The sequence below is a fragment of the Suricata suricatta genome, chromosome 2 (genome assembly GCF_006229205.1).
Source record: "Suricata suricatta isolate VVHF042 chromosome 2, meerkat_22Aug2017_6uvM2_HiC, whole genome shotgun sequence".
In the NCBI taxonomy this organism is placed as follows: Eukaryota; Metazoa; Chordata; class Mammalia; order Carnivora; family Herpestidae; genus Suricata; species Suricata suricatta.
The window spans coordinates 174230749-174248644 of NC_043701.1; the positions used below are offsets into that span (position 1 = coordinate 174230749).

The 17896-nt window shown below is 45.3% G+C and overlaps 1 long non-coding RNA gene across 1 annotated transcript; it reads left to right on the top strand.

Moving 5' to 3' along the window:
• The first annotated feature begins 6970 nt into the window (after positions 1-6970).
• On the top strand, positions 6971-16227 carry LOC115274209. The gene is made up of 3 exons (XR_003901142.1): positions 6971-7004; positions 12118-12153; positions 16177-16227. It is a non-coding gene; the product is annotated as an uncharacterized LOC115274209 (long non-coding RNA).
• Positions 16228-17896: the final 1669 nt, after the last annotated feature.

Consider the following 17896-nt stretch of genomic DNA (forward strand, 5'->3'; position numbering starts at 1 on the left):
GCACCTCTCTAGGTAGAATTCCAGTAGATATTCCTTCTATTTTTTTATATATAAATGTTAACTTTATATATAAAGTTTTACTTTCCAAGTACTAGCAGAGGCTCACTATAGGACACATTCAACAGAACTTTAAAAATGAAAGAGAAAAGAGTAAGATCTTACAGTGCCCGGGGGCAAAGGGGGGAAACGTGGGAATGTCCCTAACCAGGCCGACTTGGTTGGCATAGCTAAGCATTCTGCTGAACCCCCCCCTTCCCAGTGAATGGAACAATTTATTGGGGAAAGAGACCTACTCCCTCAATTCCTGAACACATGGCCATTGTCTCCCAGCAGAGGTGGTGCGGAGAGTTTTAATAAGGCATGAGGCTGGGTGAAATCGATAGCTCGTACCTCCACCTGTAGGCGCTAGGGGTGCTCAGTGTCCGCAGATGGTGCTGGAGAAACAAGATTCCCCTGAAATCGGTTTATGGAGCTGTGCTCTCTGCCATGCGGCGGGACCTGAAAGTGCTGTGGACCCACATGGGCAGCTTGCGTGGATGGGGGACGAGGTCTTACCTGAAACAGAATGAGGACAGCAGATTCCTCCCTGGAGAGAGAGAGAGAGAGAGAGAGAGAGAGAGAGAGAGAGAGAGAGAGTGTGTGTGCGCGCGTGCACCGCACTCATCTTCAGCATGTTTTTTCTGTGATTAAAACAAGGGCTGATTTCAACGCTGAAAATGCCCCGAGCCCCCACTGGGAGGCTGGCCGTGGCCCTGTGTGAAAGCCACGGTCACCACGGCGGTGCTGTCCTCTCCCCTGCAGACATCCAGGACAAAGAAGACACACAACTTAGGAAGGTGAGATGCCTTTTAAAAATTAGACAAAATCTTAGAGGGTTTATTTCCTTTATCTCTAGACCTACATCCATTAACCCACAGTCGAAGACAATCAGTGCTACTGTCTGGGAAGGCAGCTCAAATGGGTCGAAACTGCCATTGTATATCCAGGAAAGATAGAGACACGACACAGATTTTTTTTTAAATGCCCGTTTCCAGGGAACAAGCTACTGCTGAATGCAGCCTGATAGAAATTCAAGATAAAACTCTCACGGATTCGGCTGAACCATAAAGTGCCACTTAACAGTTGATTTACACAGTCTATGAACTGCTTCGATTCGCTGAACTTCTTTTTTAGCCATTCTAAACTCCATCTCATCAAACTAGTATCTTTTCACTCTACAGAGCAGCATTTAAAATGACAAATTTCAGGGAGCAGGGAAGAGAGAAGGCATTTCATGAATAACTGGGACCAGACAACAGCCGGGGAGGTGTCTGTCTTTCTTAGGAAGAATCCAAACCCTGAACCGTGACTTATTCTAGGCCTGTCTGATCCTCGGCGTTCTCCTAGGACCTCTCTCTCCGCTGATACACTTGCAGATTTCCTGGTTGCGTTTCCAGGATGTTGTGAATATCCACCTTCCTTCACCAGAGACTGTGTCTTTGAATGCGTATAATACACATGGACTTTACTTTCTGGCTCTTATCGTGTGTTATTGTCTATCAAAAAAAAAAAAGATTTATCTTTCAGGAGTTGTTTTCTTATCTTCTGTTGCCTAAACAATCATCTTCTGTCTTGTTGAGAAAAATCCAAAGCTGTCAGCTTTCTTGGACATACCTCTCTAGCAAACTCCACCCCCCCAACTCCCATCTGCTTATAATTTAATGCTCTGTATGTTTTAATCATTTCATTAGGCATGTCTTTATTTTGAAATGCAACTAATTCTTCAGTTCAAACAAACAGCCAGTAACTCTAAAATGAGACCATTCTTTTCTTTTGGTTAGAGGCTCACTTAGAAGCAATATCACACCTATTTGGAGAGAGTTTGAAAAAATCCAAATGCTCATTTTATTTAAAAAAAAAACATCATTGCTTCTTAAAAGTGGAGAGGATCTTAGAGATTCCTCGATTATCTCCACAAGTGTGGCGCTAACTTTTGAAGAAGTCTTCTCACGTCCTTTTGAACACTTTGCAATAAAACCAGTATCATTATTAAAGCCCATCAGCAAACAGACTAAAAAATATAGATGCCTTGAAATATCTCATTCCTATACTTGGTGACAAAGGACACGAAAGAGAAAACTGACCCCACTGTAGAACTTGTATATTTTATTAATGTATTTTCTTTACAGGAGTTTACAATTTATTAAGGCAAGGGGGGTTATGTTTTGCTAGAAGGGGAAGTGGATTTACAAAGTGTTTCGTATGATTTTTTTTTTCCTGTCCCTGACATTCAGATTTACTCAACATCAGGAAATGGAGCTGCTGAAATTCTGGCCCATCTTTCTCTCTAACATTATATCGATGGCTCAACTGTGCCACGTGGAATCGGTGTCTTTCTTTGGTGATTACTTGTCTTAATTTCTGGTAATAAAATGTACTTTCAACATTTCAGAAGCGCAAGTAACATTTTGCATACAATAGCCATTTAATAAATGTGTGTTGAAACATTGGTAGATAAATGGGTAGGATACACAATGACATATTAACATTTATGTCTTAATTCAGCTCTAAGTGCCAGTGTTTATTAACGTTGATACATAGCATATACACCCAGTTGCTTTCTGATATAATCTCTTGTGAGGATTTCTTCTGCTCCCAAAACATAAGTCAGAACCATTTAAATTTCTGAATAAAGGTTGAAATGATGATAATAATCCAGTAGTGAAGTTGTCTTGGAGGAATTGTTTAGGACTCATTGGTGAGTTATTGACAGATGGGAACCAGAGTGTCGCTGATACAAATGGTTGTCATACGCCATCTAGTGGCGATATGTGAAACTGTGCTCATTCCGGAGGAAAGGCTTTTGGAGCAAGCCTGTCGGCTCTAAATTTCAGTGCCTGTCGGACCGCCAATATACATCTGTCCATCTTTAAGGCTTTCAACTAAGCTGCATAATTATCTTCCAAAATCTCTGTATCCTTGGGAACAACTAAGAAGTAACTAGTGGGGGAAATGGTTTCTTTCCGGATCCTGACAAGCTAAGGTACAAAGCAGTTGGAGAACACTCTGCCTGCAACAAACATAGTACAAAACAAGGTAAGTAGCATGACATTTTCCCCACAGGAACTTTCACTGGTTATAGAAATCTTTGATCTGGCCATGACTTCTAGAACTCGCAGGACTGGCTTACCATGGCCGAATTTGCACGGGGGTGGGGGTGGGGGGAGATTCTGCGGCAGGTGTCTAATTTTATACAGCATTTAGTGCTACTTCATAAGACATCTTAATTCTTAGATGTGTGCATAATCGTGATGTTTTCACTGCATTACAATGTCAAATTTCACAATTTCCAATAACTTGATATTCAACCGTCTAATTTAGGTCTATTATAGTAAAAGAGTTAAGAAATCCAAAATTAGTCGTGGAAAATAAATGTTTTCAGCTCTCAGTTTGCATTGCCAACTAGTCCAAAGCAGAGTGAACACTTTGAGTTCTTCTTCCAGTATATCCACGTTAAATGGCCTCAAGACAAGTCAAAGTGAGACAATAAGTCATTTAGGAGTGGATTTTGCAAAAGAAAAAAAATCGCAAAATAAGTGTGTGTGTGCAGAGTGGAATAGTTGGAAGAGCATTTGATATTTGAGAGTCAAATTAAGACAAAGTGTTTAGGAATCTCCCAGACCACGTAATTTTGCATCTGTCTAGTTTTCTACCTTAGCAAGTTTACCGTGCTTGAAAAATGCTGCTTTCAAAGTAAGTATTAAGATCATCAAATACAAAATGATTTAGCATATCAGTTCCAAAACTGAAAATACTACAAGATCCTTTCCCCCGCGTGTTGAGGTCAATTTCCACTATAAATAAATGCTTTCAGTATACAAGGCTCAGTCTAAAAGAGATTTGAATTTGCCTGATCTCTATGTTGTGATAAAGTTTCAGCTACATCTCAAACATTTATTTTTCACTTTCTTTGTCAAGGGAATCATTGGTTGATTTCAGGCACATATCATTTATTGTTAGAAAAGGCTGTGAACAAGTTAGCAACCTTAAAAACCCAACGGTTACACAGATGAAGTCACCAATCAAAAAAACCCTGAAATGGCTCATTGCTTTAGTAAACTAACCCTAATTAAAAATCCATTGTTTGAAAGCTAGAAGTATTAGGAAAAACATACTGATATGTAAAAACAAATCAGATCTGTGGGCTTAGGTATCTATGGTTGCCTACATTTTGGGATGTCTACAAAGAATTTTTCCCCCAACCTTTCTGCTTTCCTTAATCTTAAATGTTCAAAATGATTTGCATTATCTGGAATATTCACCTAATAACCAACATTATCACTTAAAAGGAAATCAGACTAAGTTTTGGCTGTGCTGGGCCTCACTCTAAATCCTAACTATTATGAGGGAGCAGAAAAATAAAATTTGCAAAATTCCAGTCTCTGGCCTTTGGCATTTTACTGGGTTCCCTGTTTTCTACCGGGTCTCCTGTGTTTATGTAACACAGCTCAGCTAAGGGCTGATGCACACAATTTTCCTCACATGCCAACACGACACCTCTAAGTGTACCTGAAAATAAAAATAAATAAGAGTTTGAAAATTCCCTGTCCGTGGCAAGGTAGGAGCGTGTGGTGGAAGCCATCTGGGATTGCCTTGATGTCCTCGGCCATCCAGCGAGAACCACGCCGTACTTTAAAATATCTGACTCTCTCCCCTGTCTGCTTTATGGAGATGTTGCTGGGATAGATGGAGACAATTTCGGGAAGGTTCGGGGCTCAGGAGGACATCAATGCAATGCATTGTTTTGCACGGTCTGGCTGGAGGGTGTAGCACAAAGTAAAATTAAGACCGCCTCTTTCATTGTGAAGCACAGTTGGGCTGTTTGATCTCTAAGTCCACGGGTAATTGGAGTCTACACAGCATGTGGAATCAGGGCCTGAGCAGCTCACCCGCCTGCCCAAAGCCCACTGCAGACCTGCCTGGGGCACCGTTTACCCCCGGCCAGACCGAGCCTATATTCACGGTTCTGCCTGGACACAGGCAGCGATTTTGAACCGAGAAAGCAAAGAGGAGGGTGTTAAATGGAAGAACCGGTGTTTGTTACCAGGAACACAATAGAAACCAGAAACTACCCGAGGTCCGGGGATGCGTCACATTCCACGACCCCGTGTCCTGATTCAACTTCACCACCGCAGACTGGTTTTTCACAGTGAATTGTCACGTCATCTACCTGCCGGCCCCAGATCACCATGGCTCTTTCTCCTCCCATCAGGTGCCATGGTTGGTTTCCACACCCCTCTTTCAACAGATAGTTACTGGGCACCCACCAGGCGCCAGGCACCCAGCTGCCTGGGAGCTCTGCGGTGAGTGACAGCAATTTGTCGTCCTCAGCAAGTAAGGTGACCACGCATCCCAATTTGCCCAGAACTGAGGGAGTTTCTGGGACTCAGTGCTTTAGGCACTAAAACTGGTACCCTCCCTGGCAAATCGGGCCGAGTTGGCCACTCTGTAATGAGCCTAGCATCCGCTGTCGACTATGGGTCCTTGCCCTAGAAAGAAGTTTATATCCCTTTCCACAGAGGAGGGTCCTTTACCCTTGTCTTCATGTCCAAAACACAGAAGCTTCGCCTTCTTGAGCAAGGCAGGACTGAAGCAGTTTTCCAAACCACATGCTTCCTTTCCTAAATAATCATGGGGTGCATCCAGGTTTTGAGGAGCTTGAAGTTTGTCTGAGACCCTCTTTAAGAAAAATAGACAAAATGCTGAATATGAAATATGCTGGGAGGGAATGTACAAGACAAGGGGCCCAAAAGGTTAAGAGTCATTTAGCGTCACGGTCAATCTGCCTTTGCATATGATCACAGTAATCAGTGATTAATGTTTATTAACTCGCTTAATCCTCACAGCCTATGAGGAAGATGAGGGCACCATTCCCATTTTACAGTTCAGAAAGTTGGGACCAAGGAGGTTGGGTAACCTGCCTGGTGTCATCCAGCAAGGTCTACCACTCAACTTCCTTCTGCCAGAAATGGTCAATGGATAGTGGGGGCAAATGACTCCGCCTCCCACTGGCCCAAAACTTGCAAAACAAAATCACCTCGGCTAAGCAGTTCCACAAACTCAACTGATTTAAAAATTAAATCCTTAAGATAACAAGCCAGTCAAATTTTGTGGACCCCAAGAGGTTCTGGGTGGCAGGAAGCCCAGGAGAAGGTGCGTGCTTCGGCGGTTCTCAGAGAAGGGATTTATCCTGCAAACATCACGCGTTTCTCTGGCTGATAATGGGAAGGCTGATGCGTGCCTCGCTAAGCATGATGGTCGTACCCGGAAGTCTACCGTCCCCTACTAACGGAAGACAGTGGATTCTCCCAAGTGTGTTGGCAAGTCTCTAAGAAACTGCTTTCTTGCCTTGTTTTTCAGCATGACCCTTTCCCTACTCCCCCCCCCCCCCCCCCCCCCCCCCCCCCCCCCCCCCCCCCCCCCCCCCCCCCCCCCCCGCCTTGAACCCAGCCTGTGCCAGATACACTGTGGGAATCCCGTGGTCCCCTAAGGAATCCACGGACCAAGAGCAGCAGACAAAAGATTAAGTGTGTGCACTTTGCCACCAAACTCCCGGTCTTGGAGTCTTGGTCCTGTGACCTCAGATGAGTCACTTAACTTCCCGTGCCTCAGTTTCCCCATCTGTAAAATGAGGGAGTTAAGAATATCTATCTCACTGGGCTGTTGTGAGGAGTAAATAAGTATATACAATGATTCAAAAGGGCCTGGTGCATCGTAACACTATATTGTTAACTATTTTTTAAACATTTTTTTAACGTTTATTTATTTTGAAGGAGAGAGAGACAGAGCGTGAATCCAAAGCAGGCTCCAGGCTCTGAGCTGTCAGCACAGCACCCCGTGCAGGGCTCGAACTCACAAGCCATGAGATCATGACCAGAACTGAAGTCAGAGACTTAACCAACTGAGCCACCCAGGCGCTGCAAATGTTAACTCGTAGTATCACCATCAAATTATGATTATTACTGGTAAGTGGGCCCTTCTGTGCAGAATCCCAACTAGGATGAAAGGCAGCCAGCCACAGCTGCAGGCCTACAAGCAGGGCATTTGAGTGGCCACTTCTGTTTAGAATCAGCAGGGACTTGTTTAAGAAAGTCTCCGTGCCCCGGACCCTCACAGAAGCAGGTCTGGGTCTGTCTGCAGGACACACACTTCGACTAGAAATGGCGCATTAAATAGCACCAGTTAGGCGTCACATCAATGGCTAATTAAAGTGGCATTAACCCTAATGGGCTGGGAAGCAGGACTCCCGTTTCGCCACAGTGGGTTTGCACAGGCCAGGCCGGGCGTTCCCCCATCCTGGGCTCGCACCCTGTGGGGAGTGGGGCCCTTGGGAGAGAGAAGCTGGGTGCGGGGGCCAGAAGTGACGCAACTTCAGAATCTGCTTATTGTTCCCGACAAATAATAATATAATCAAGCCAGAAATGTGCTTGTACCAATCAGTCACAGGTGCTGATAATAGTTCACCTAATTACTTCATTATTTTTTGCCACTCCAGCGAGCAGTTTGTATTTACGTCCTGTATATGGTTCTATTACTACCACTTATTGTGACGATTCCAGCAATTCCGAGGAGTCTCTGAGGGCCTGGACAAGTAGAATCTTGTTTTTCTTGATTTCCCCGGAGGGGAGGAGCTGTGGGGGGAAGGGGGAGGGGCCGGGGAGGAGTCTGGAGGGAAGCATCAGCATCGGCCTACAACTGCTCATCTCAGATGAGTGATAAATGATGGGTGATTATTGAAACACTAGAATTTTAAAACAAAACCAACAATCCGTATCCTACGAGTTTCAAGGCCGGCCGTGGTGAGGGACAGCTCTGGGCCCACACCCATGACCACGGAAAAGTGCTTGGACCCCAGCCCCGCATCATTAGCTGAGAAGCCCCGTGGGGCCGCAGTCCTGGGGGGGGGGGGGAACCTGCTGTCCTAATGAATACCAGGCCACAAATGAAAGAAGTTGGTTTGGAAAAACACTGTGAATTTTAGTCACTCAAGCATCAGTAAATCTGCTGGAAGTCAGGGCTGGCTGTTTATAGCTCGTTAAGATGTTGATTGTTTACAAACTGCATTTTCCCTTTGAAAAAGGGAGCACCTCTCAGGGGCTTCTTGTCACTCCTCACTTGCTGGGGCGCCTCCTGCCAGGGGATATGGGTGGCCTGTCGCGGATCTAATTGGGGCAGCTCTCCACTGTGGGGCCCTTTCTCCCCTCAGTTCCCTCTCCTCTCCTTCTATGTTTACAAATCATTCTTTAATTTTTTTATATATATTTTTATTTATTTTTGAGAGACAGAGAGAGACCCAGTCCCCGGGCCCTGGGCTCGGTACAACCGTCTATTTTCTCATTATTTGCAAATACCTAGAGGAGCCACTGCTGTCACTGGCTGTCTCCCCGTCCCCCTCAAGCCTCCTTTCTTTGCAAAGGGTCTTCAAGGACCTGACTGACACACCTCAGCTCATTTGCAAGGTCGGGAGCCAAAAGAAAGGAGGAGAAAAAAGGCACAGTCCAAAGAAAAGTGACCAAGCTATTAGACTACTGGAGGGCGTGCATTCTAATTCTTCCTTTCACGGAGATGCAGGGGAGAGGTGAGCAGGGGCTGCTTACAGCCAGGAGAGGAACTTCTATGTGCAAAGTGCCTCTCGGAGCTGCGTTTCGGAGTTAAACACGTCTGTGTTTAAACCCATCCATTCATTTACTCATTCGGCAGGTAATGGGCGGCTGGTCCACAGCGGACAAGCCCTAGACCTACAGAGATGGATTTTGGCAAACCAGGGACCCACGGGCTCCTTGAAAGCCCCACAGGGGAGACGGAGCCGTGTGGTGTTCTCACCGCACTCTGGTTTGCAGCTGAAGCTCCTTCCCAAGACATTTTCCCTGCGTGGTCCCTGGGACCCCACATCCCCTCTTCTGTGCTTTGCATGAGCGGAAGTCTGCTGATGTCACCGGAAGTCAGTCAGCTGCGCTCCGCTCTGGGAGGTGGGAAGGAGGGGAGCACACCAATTTCCTTTTGTACGTTAACCTGCTCAATAACGTGGGTCCTCATGCTGACCTGTCCCTTTACAGTCCTGCTGCTGCCTGGCCTGAGTGCTTTCTGTCCACGTAGGCCCTTGGTAACAGTTGTCACTCCTCAAACAGGAGCTTGGGTTGGACTAGAGTCTAAGGGCAGTAAATGAGTGACCGATCTCCGTTACAATCACCCTAGTCCCAGGGTGGGTGTGGATCTCAGGCAGAGCTCCTGATGGGTGATTTGCGGCCAGTACTGTGCTCAGAGGACCATTCCTCAGGAAAAAGTGAGGACTGATAGGAGATGTCACTCCTCAGCTGTCACCCCGGGGTCCCCTATGGGAAGTGTGGAGGGTGTCACACTGAAGGTGGCCCAGCAGCAGGTGAGCAGTCCACTCCTACTGCTCTTCTGGTGCCCTCTGCTGTGGCCTTCGGGGATGGCACAAGTTTACTTGGAGGGCATGGGTTCTCACTGTGTCTAGATATTTACATTGTGTTGTAGACACTCAGAGGAAAAAGCACCAGACACGCTGTGTACATTTTCTAGGGCTGCTGTAACAAACCCTCACAAACTGGGTGTCTCGAAATAACAGAAACTGACTCTCTCAGGGTTTCAGAGACTGAAAATCCAAAATCCATGTGTCAGCAGGCCCATGCTCCCTTTGAATGCTCAATGTGAGGATCCTCCTTCCCTTGCCCCTTCCCAGCTTCTAGTGGTTTCTGGCAATCCTTGGAGTTCCTTTGCTTTTAGACATGTCACTCTAATCTCTGCCTCTGTCATCACATGGAGTTATGGGTTGAGCTGTGTCCCCTCAAAATTCATATGTTGAAGCCCTACCCCCCAGGACCTCAAAATGTCATTATACTCGGAGACAGAGCCTGTCAAAAGGCAATCAAGTAAAAATGGACCATTGGGGTGAGCTCTGGTCCAGTATGACTTGAAAAGGAGATTAGGACCAAAAATATATCACCCAAATATGACCATACGAGGGCACAGCAAGAAGGCAGCCATCTGCAAGCCAAGAAGAGAGACCTCAGAAGAAACTGCCATCTGCCAACACCTTGATCTTAGACTTCCAACTTCCAGAATTGTTAAAAAACAAACTTCTGTTGTTTAAGCCACCCTGTCTATGATATTTTACCCTAGCAGGGTGGCAGCCCTAGCAGGGTAATACCCACGGCTTTACCCTCCCACACATGCCTCTCTGCACCTCTTCCTATAAGGATGCTGGTTACATTGGATTAAGGGTCCACCCTACTCCAGTATGACCTCATCTTAACTAATTGCCTTTGTAACAACATTATTTCCAAGAAAGTCGGCCTCCCAGGTTCCTGGAAGGATATGAAATTTGAAAAGAACACTATTCAATACAGTGCACTTTGCCTAAAAGAGTAGCTCACCTTAACCCACTTTTCATGGTGACTATGTTTTATTGACCACCATTTTCTTTTCTTCCTGGAGGGAGGTCAAGGGACAATGCACACCATGATAGTGGCTTTGCAAAGGACAAGAGGCTAGTAAGAACAGTCCATGCATCATTATTGATCCTTTATAGGCTGGGAGAACCAGTCTGAGAAGTAAAGAGATGTCACGCTAAGTCCTCCAACAGCCCATGCTTACCCACTAGCTGGGATGGTCCATGCTGCTTTCTCCAGCTCTGACCACCAGGAGCCTTTATAATCTGTGGTTATCTACACCTGTGATCTGTCGCTGATTCCAATTTTTCCTGAGCTGTTTGCCAAGAAATGGAATATGAGATGTGAGGCTGAACAACTGGTTTGATCCCTTCCCATCAAAAAAAAAAAAAAAAAAAAAGGCCAGATCTTCTCAAGGATGGTGGAGGCCGGGGGGTGGGAGTTGTTTACATAGGTGTCTCTTGCTCCTATTTATTAGAAAGAATAAGAATTTGGTGGTCCTCAGTCTTGGCCACCTGGAGTGGAAACACCTGGAGATTTTTAACAAATACTGATTTTTGGATTCCCCCAGAGATGTTGATTGAAATGATCTGGGACAGGCCTAGGCATTAGGATATTTAAAAGGTCCCTAGGTCATTGTAATGTGCAGACCTGGCTTGGCAGTACCGGCTAGAACACATACAGAGTTCTGAGTTACCAGGTAAATGGAATCGAGGTGAACTTTAGATCACGCATGCCAAGTCCCTGACAAAAGAGACCAGGAAACCAGCCCCTGATTGCCCAACCAGAGAACCCAGGGGGCTGAGATGAAAATCAGTGTTGGCTGAGGCTCCCCTCAGCCCCTGGCTTCTCCCAAAGTTTTCATTTCCTTGCTGTAAATTAACATATTTAATGATTTCAATCCATCCTGCTGATCCTCCTTTTAATGAGGTCTGCAGGCTTTTATTGACCTGATATTCCTGACCCAGATATCTTTTTCCATCCACATTTGAATATGGGCATCAACTTCCCTATTGCTTTGGTGCCTAATCTAATTGGCTTCACATGGAGAAAAGCAACACAACAGAGCCCTAGCCAGCCTTCATCGGGTTGTCACCAGTCACCAGGAGGCCCAGGTAAGAACATAGGCCTGGTTTTCAGCACACTACCCTACTCCACAGACATCCATGAAAAGCCTACATTCTCCCCACGACCTCCAGTGAAAATCTGTTTATAAGTTCTAGGCTCAGCTGGCTAACAATTACAGCCATAGGATGCCTCATTTCTCCCATCCAAACTTTCAACCTGTCTACTTTACCTCTACAGACTGAAGAGCTGTGATTTGCTTTCATATGCTCATAACCTGTTGCTTCAGGCCCTTTGGGTTAGCTTAATATTGGAGAGCAAGAAAATGGGAAGAATAATTAAATATGGTGTTCAATTCAGTGGGGATAAGGAAGTCAAGGGTCCGCTTTGTTGAAACCGGGAAAGAAAAGAGATCTTTGTGTCCCCTAAGGAAGGTCTTTAGAATAAGAGAATTTTGCAAAGTATATTTTTTTCTTAAATTTATTATAGCTTCTTTATTTTTTTTTCAACGTTTCAGACTATCTTCTTGTTGTTCCTTTGAAAACAGTGTTTGGCTCTCTTTGTCACTGTCTCTGACTCTTTCTCTCCTCTCTTTGAGAAGCACCCACATTCCTTGAAGAATCCGGATTCTTACAAGGTATGTTTCCCTGTGAATGATTTTCATACAATTTATTGCCAAGTCCTCAAGGATTAGAAAAGACTATACTTTTGCTGTAGTTCTCTAAGGAATTTCGTAGAGATCCGTGGCTGCAAATCACCCACTTAAAATAATGAAAGCCCGACCTAAGTGTTTCCTCGCTGGGGGTAATACACTCTTCTGCTTGCTAGAAGGCCTGGGGCACCGGGGTGCTGGGACCTGCCTGCTGGGAGAGGAGGAGTTAATTAAATTACCTTGTATTTAGTGTTAATTTCGTCCTAGGCTTGTCAGATGATAGACAACAAGCCTAGACTTGATGGGAGCATCAGCCTGGGCCTGAACAGAGTCTCCTCTCCTGGGTTGTCCTACTGTCAGATTAATTGAGTTGACATCTTGGTTGCGATTAGTTACAAATGTGGTTCCAATATTACTTCAACAGGTGTCAACTTGGGGGCTGTGGTCAAACTCACACCACCAGCTAAGGGAGAAGGACAGTTCGGCCACCCAGGGCCTGACCGGACTGAGTCTTGTCCAGCTGGGCGAAGGGAAGGGAAGGGAGGGGAAGATTGGGGATGTTTCTGGAGAACCATCACTTGCAAGTGTTTTTAAGACTCAGACAGGTTGGAGCGCCTGGTTGGCTCAGTTGGTTAAGTGTCTGGCTTCAGCTCAGGTCATGATCTCACTTCATGGGTTCGGGCCCCACATCGGGCTCTGTGCTGATGGCTAGCTCAGAGCCTGGAGGCTGCTTCAGATTCTGTATCTCCCTCTCTTTCTGACCCTCCCCTGCTCATGCTATCTCTCTCTGTCTCTCAAGAATTTAAAAGAAAAAAAAAGACTCAGGTTAAGATGTCAATTTGGCACACACCTGATCTGGGTTCAGCTTGCAGCAGGGAAGTCTTTTGGCCATAGAAGAATGTATCGAAGATGTTCCTGCATTAGGAGTGAATGCTTTTGATTACTGATTAAAATTTGCATCCGGAAGTGGTTTGTAAAAAGTCCTAATTAGCGTGAAATTGTATTTCCCTGTAATGTTGTGGTCCCCGATCCTTATAGACCAGACCTCTAAGGCTATAACTCCCTAGGTCAGGCAAGTGTTTGGATCATCCAGGCCCTCTGATTGCCAAGACCTGGACTCAGATAGCATTTCCCACCCTCACTCCCAAGTCCTGTTCCCTGATTCAAATGAGAAAGCATCCGGGGTGCCTGGGGGCTCAGTCAGTTAGGTGTCTAGTTTTGGCTCAAGTCATGATCTCATGGCTCATGAGTTTGAGCCCTGTGTTGGGCTCTGTGCTGACAGCTTGGAACCTGGAGCCCGCTTTAGATTCTCTGTCTCCCTCTCTCTCTGTCCCTCCTCCACTCATATTCTCAAAACATCTCTCAAAAATGAATAAATGTTTAAAAATTAAAAAAAAAAGAAATGAGAAAGCATCCTCACTCAACCATAAAGAACTTTCAAGGTTATCTCCCCTTGTTTTAGACAACTAAACACAAGGCACGACCCAAAAAAAGTACAGTTGACCCTTGGACCATGTGGGGGTTAGGGGCACTGACCTGACGCCCTGCAGAGCCAAAAATCCATGTATAACTTTTCTTCCCCCAAAATTTAACTACTAAGGCCAAATGTTGACTGGAACCCTAAGAAATAACATAAACAGTCAATTAACATGTATTTTGCATGTTATATGCATTATATACTGCAGTCTTACAATAAAGTAAGCTAGAGAAAAGAAAACATTATTAAGAAATCATAAGGAAGAGAAAATACTATATTTATATGTGGAAGCCCCCACACTATGGAAGAACGTCTGCCATTTGCAATTATTACTGAACCCAACAATGCCGGCTCCTCACTGTGAGAATGAGGAGAACGAGCCCCTGCCTGTTGGAAATTCAACTTGAACCAAGCATTTTCACATACTGGTTGGTATACTTTCCACACGTTAATGGTCCAGTAAGTCCTGTCCTGCACAAAGGTCTCTGCAGGAGCGCAAATCAAAGCATGTTTTCCGTTCCCTGATAAGCCAACGCCAAAGTTAACACAAAATATAGAGGGATTGTTTAGCTCTTCGCGTCTGACAGATCAAACAAATGCATGATGACGATCAGGCTGTCACAGAATACTCTGGTAGCCATAGGTCTTGAATTGTCCAACAGAGACCCACAGAGAGAATATGTGTGAGAGCCTGTGGGTCATACAAGGGACCACAGAGTCAGTGTGCATTCCCTGTCTAGCCTCAGAAGAAAGGCCTCAAGTCCACCCAGCGGGCCCATCAGTAGCAAAGATGTGCAGCAGGCATTCAGGCCGAGGCCCCAGTGCCCTGACCACCATTGCCTGCCCACCCTGGGTCTCCGGAACAGCCTGCTGCAGCCACCACAAGCCCAGGGCGGCTGGCAGAAGGTGACAGGGAGGGGAAGGGAGTGGGCATGGCCGGAGTGAGTAAATTACCACCCAACACCCACCCTCGCCACACCCCCACTGATGTCTCAGCAATCAGTCCGCCAGTGAGCAAATAATGATGGCCAAACACCTGGCTTTGCTACAGTTTTACACGCCTGCCTCGGGCGCTCTGCACACGCAGAGTCACATGTTGGGTGGAGGGTGGGTAACCCTCCTGAAAATGTATCTATTCATTATAGTAAGACAAGGGGAAATCGGGACGTGGTCCCTAACATTTGGAAGAGCTAAACTGGGGCCCAGATCTTCAGAAACAAAATGCCATTATACACAAAGACTGAAGGGTGACAGGTGGCCCCATTAGGGGAGAATTCACGAAGCTTCATTTCTGATAATTACCTGGAGACTGAAATATAATGATCCCATTTATTCCATCAGCAAGACGTGTCACGGTCTTGTAAGAAGAAAGGGTCTCCACCCTTTGGAAATTCAACATGGATTGAGCATTTTCACATACTGCCTGGTATAGTTTCCACATGTTAATTGTCCAAGAAGTAACTTCCTGAACAAAGATCCTTTTCCTTCCAAGCGTTGGAGCTGATGGGAGGCCTCTGAATAAGAGGAAATCAAAGCATGTTTTCTATTCCCTGATAAGCCGAGGACAAAATTAACATAAAATATAATGAGGTTGTTTAACTTTTCTTATCTCACTAATCAAATAAATCTAATATGGAAATAGAATCTTCACAAAATGCCCTGGTAGAGAAAAATCTTGAAGTAATAATCTGTTTCCTGGCTAATGAGTAGAGACCTTCAGAATTAACATCATCTCCTATGTAAACTGCATATTATTTATACATATAAAATTACACAATCATGATATAGATATTATATCCATTATAGAAATACATATAGATAGATAATAAAATAATAGAATTCTATTCTTAAATATTCTGAAGTCAGATTTTTATGATTAAATTATTTTCTGGCATTTTATCATTTATAAATGTATTTGTTTAGGTAGGATTTTTAACTCCTATAATTGGACATTTCATTGTACAACATGGAATCCTCAGCCCCTCTGGAATTAACAAGAAGATAAATGAGCGAGTGAATGAATGAATGGACCACAGGTGCTGCCCACTGTGATTACTCTCCTGGAAGGGGACGGTCTCAGCTTTGAGGGGCCTCTTCCGGAGAGTTAGGGTCCTATCCCGCTTCCTCCCATCTCCCTGTTCTAGACTGATAAGTAGACATTTTCCAAGAGCAGAATATGTCCTAGAGAAAGCACTATTTGAAAAGTATTTAATGATATTCCCTAAGTTACTTGGCCAAATACAACTGAATCTTTAGAACGCAAAGAGAAAACAAAATTATTTACTCATTCAGTATTCATTAGTTTGGAAACAAGGACCCAGGACCTGCACGCAGCGAAGGGCTGATGTTTGCTTTATCAAGGTACCTGCTCGTGCTCCTTCAGAACGCAAGAAGGAGAGGCTTACAGTCTCCGAGCCGATGTTGGCGCTTTGCAACACACTTTCTTATATTTTAGGGAGTGATAATTCTGATCGTTGATGCTGGTACGACAGGGATCTGAAATGATTTATATGTTTTCTGTCTCAATACAGGCTACTCAGTAGAAGATTCTAAGAGCATCCTCACCCATTGCTGCCACACCCTGGGGAACAGGGCCAGGCACAAAGGAGATCAGAGGGCTAGCAGAGATGACGGACGGGAGCACCACGTCTGAGCTCAGGCTTGGGGACATGCTAAGCCTGGGGCCACACCAGCCTCATCCACAGTCCGGAGCGAGTCACACACGGGGCAGCCCCAAGATGGAGTTTCAGTACAGGATGTGAGTGAGACCAAGGAGCCGGAAATGGGGCTTCTGGCTATGAGAAGTTAAAGTTGTGAGGTTCTGCCCATTCCAACAGAGCATCCGTCTGCCCAAACACCAAGCACACTGCCTATCGCTCCACTGCTCCTGGGGATTTTGAATGAATGCTTTAGGATTCCCTTTCAAAAGCCGAAGACATCTAACACTGGTAGGCTTTGAGCTGCTATACTTTGTTTATGTGATTAAGACCTAACTAAGACTAATTATGAGGATTAATAATGGGACATGGAACAAAGGAGAGAGGGAGGACAGGGAAGGACACAGGGACCTGTATGTATTGAACACCTACTATGTGCCAGGCACTGTGCTAGACCCTTTAACTATTTATTGTTTCTAAGTGTCCACAAGAACAGTGTAAGGTGGATATAATTATCCCAGCTTACAGATAAGGAAATTGAGGCTTAAAGAGGGTGAGTAACTTGTTACCACTCGCATCTCCGGAAGTAGGAGTGCTGGCCTTCCCACCTGATAGAACCTGACACAGTACATGTTCCTTCCCTTCCCCCATGAGGACCATCCAAAGGCACCCTTTACATTCCCACCTGTGATCCAGCCTGGGTCCCCCCCACCCCGGCCTCCCTTGGAGGAGACATGACTGGGAGATGTCCAGTGATGACCCCAAGAGAAAAACGGGTGCTACATTTTTCCCCCCACGTCTCTGTCCACCACTCCAACACAATTCCGTGTAAGATACAACAGAAGTAAGAAAAATAGTGTGAGAACTTGCAAAGCAAGCACAACCTCAAAGCAAGACCTCTGGAATCAGCCTCTAACCAGATCGCCAACTCTAAGCCCTCTCCTATGGGAAACTCAGGGACTTCCTCCACCTACAGAATAATGTGTTAATCTCTCTCAGGCTGAATAAGAATTGTGTCTACTCAACTTTGTGTTGCATGTGATCAGGCCACACTTAGTACCCGACCTATGCTAATTTCCCAATAAATATTGGTAAAATGAGTGAATGAAGACAAATCTATACCTTTTTCAGCCTTAAGCCAAAAAAGCCTGAGATCACTCACTGTGAATTTTCCAGGGCCCTCCCCTGTAGATCCTGTCCCCAAGGAAAGAAATGTCCCTGCTTATTTCTGATAGCTTCTAGAACATTCTGTACCCACCTGAGCCAAGAAAGGCCAGTGACATCCTTAGGACACCAGTGAACTACCAGAGTAGAACAAGTTTAATGTTCCACCGATTAAAAGAAAAAAAAAAAAGGAGACACTTACAGCCCCAAAGGTCGTTGGTATCGAATGTGTACGTGTTAACTGAACTGCTGGTTCTAGGGGTGGGGTGAGAGCCCTTCTCTCGCTTTCGAGAAAGGTACTGGTAAAGGAACACAGAGAAGCCCCAACAGCCTAAGACTGAAAAGAGAGTCATGCATAATTTATTGCTTCTCTGACTAAGAGCTGTCTTGGACAGACTGAAGTCATTAGCTGAGCAGGCTCAGGCGGGGG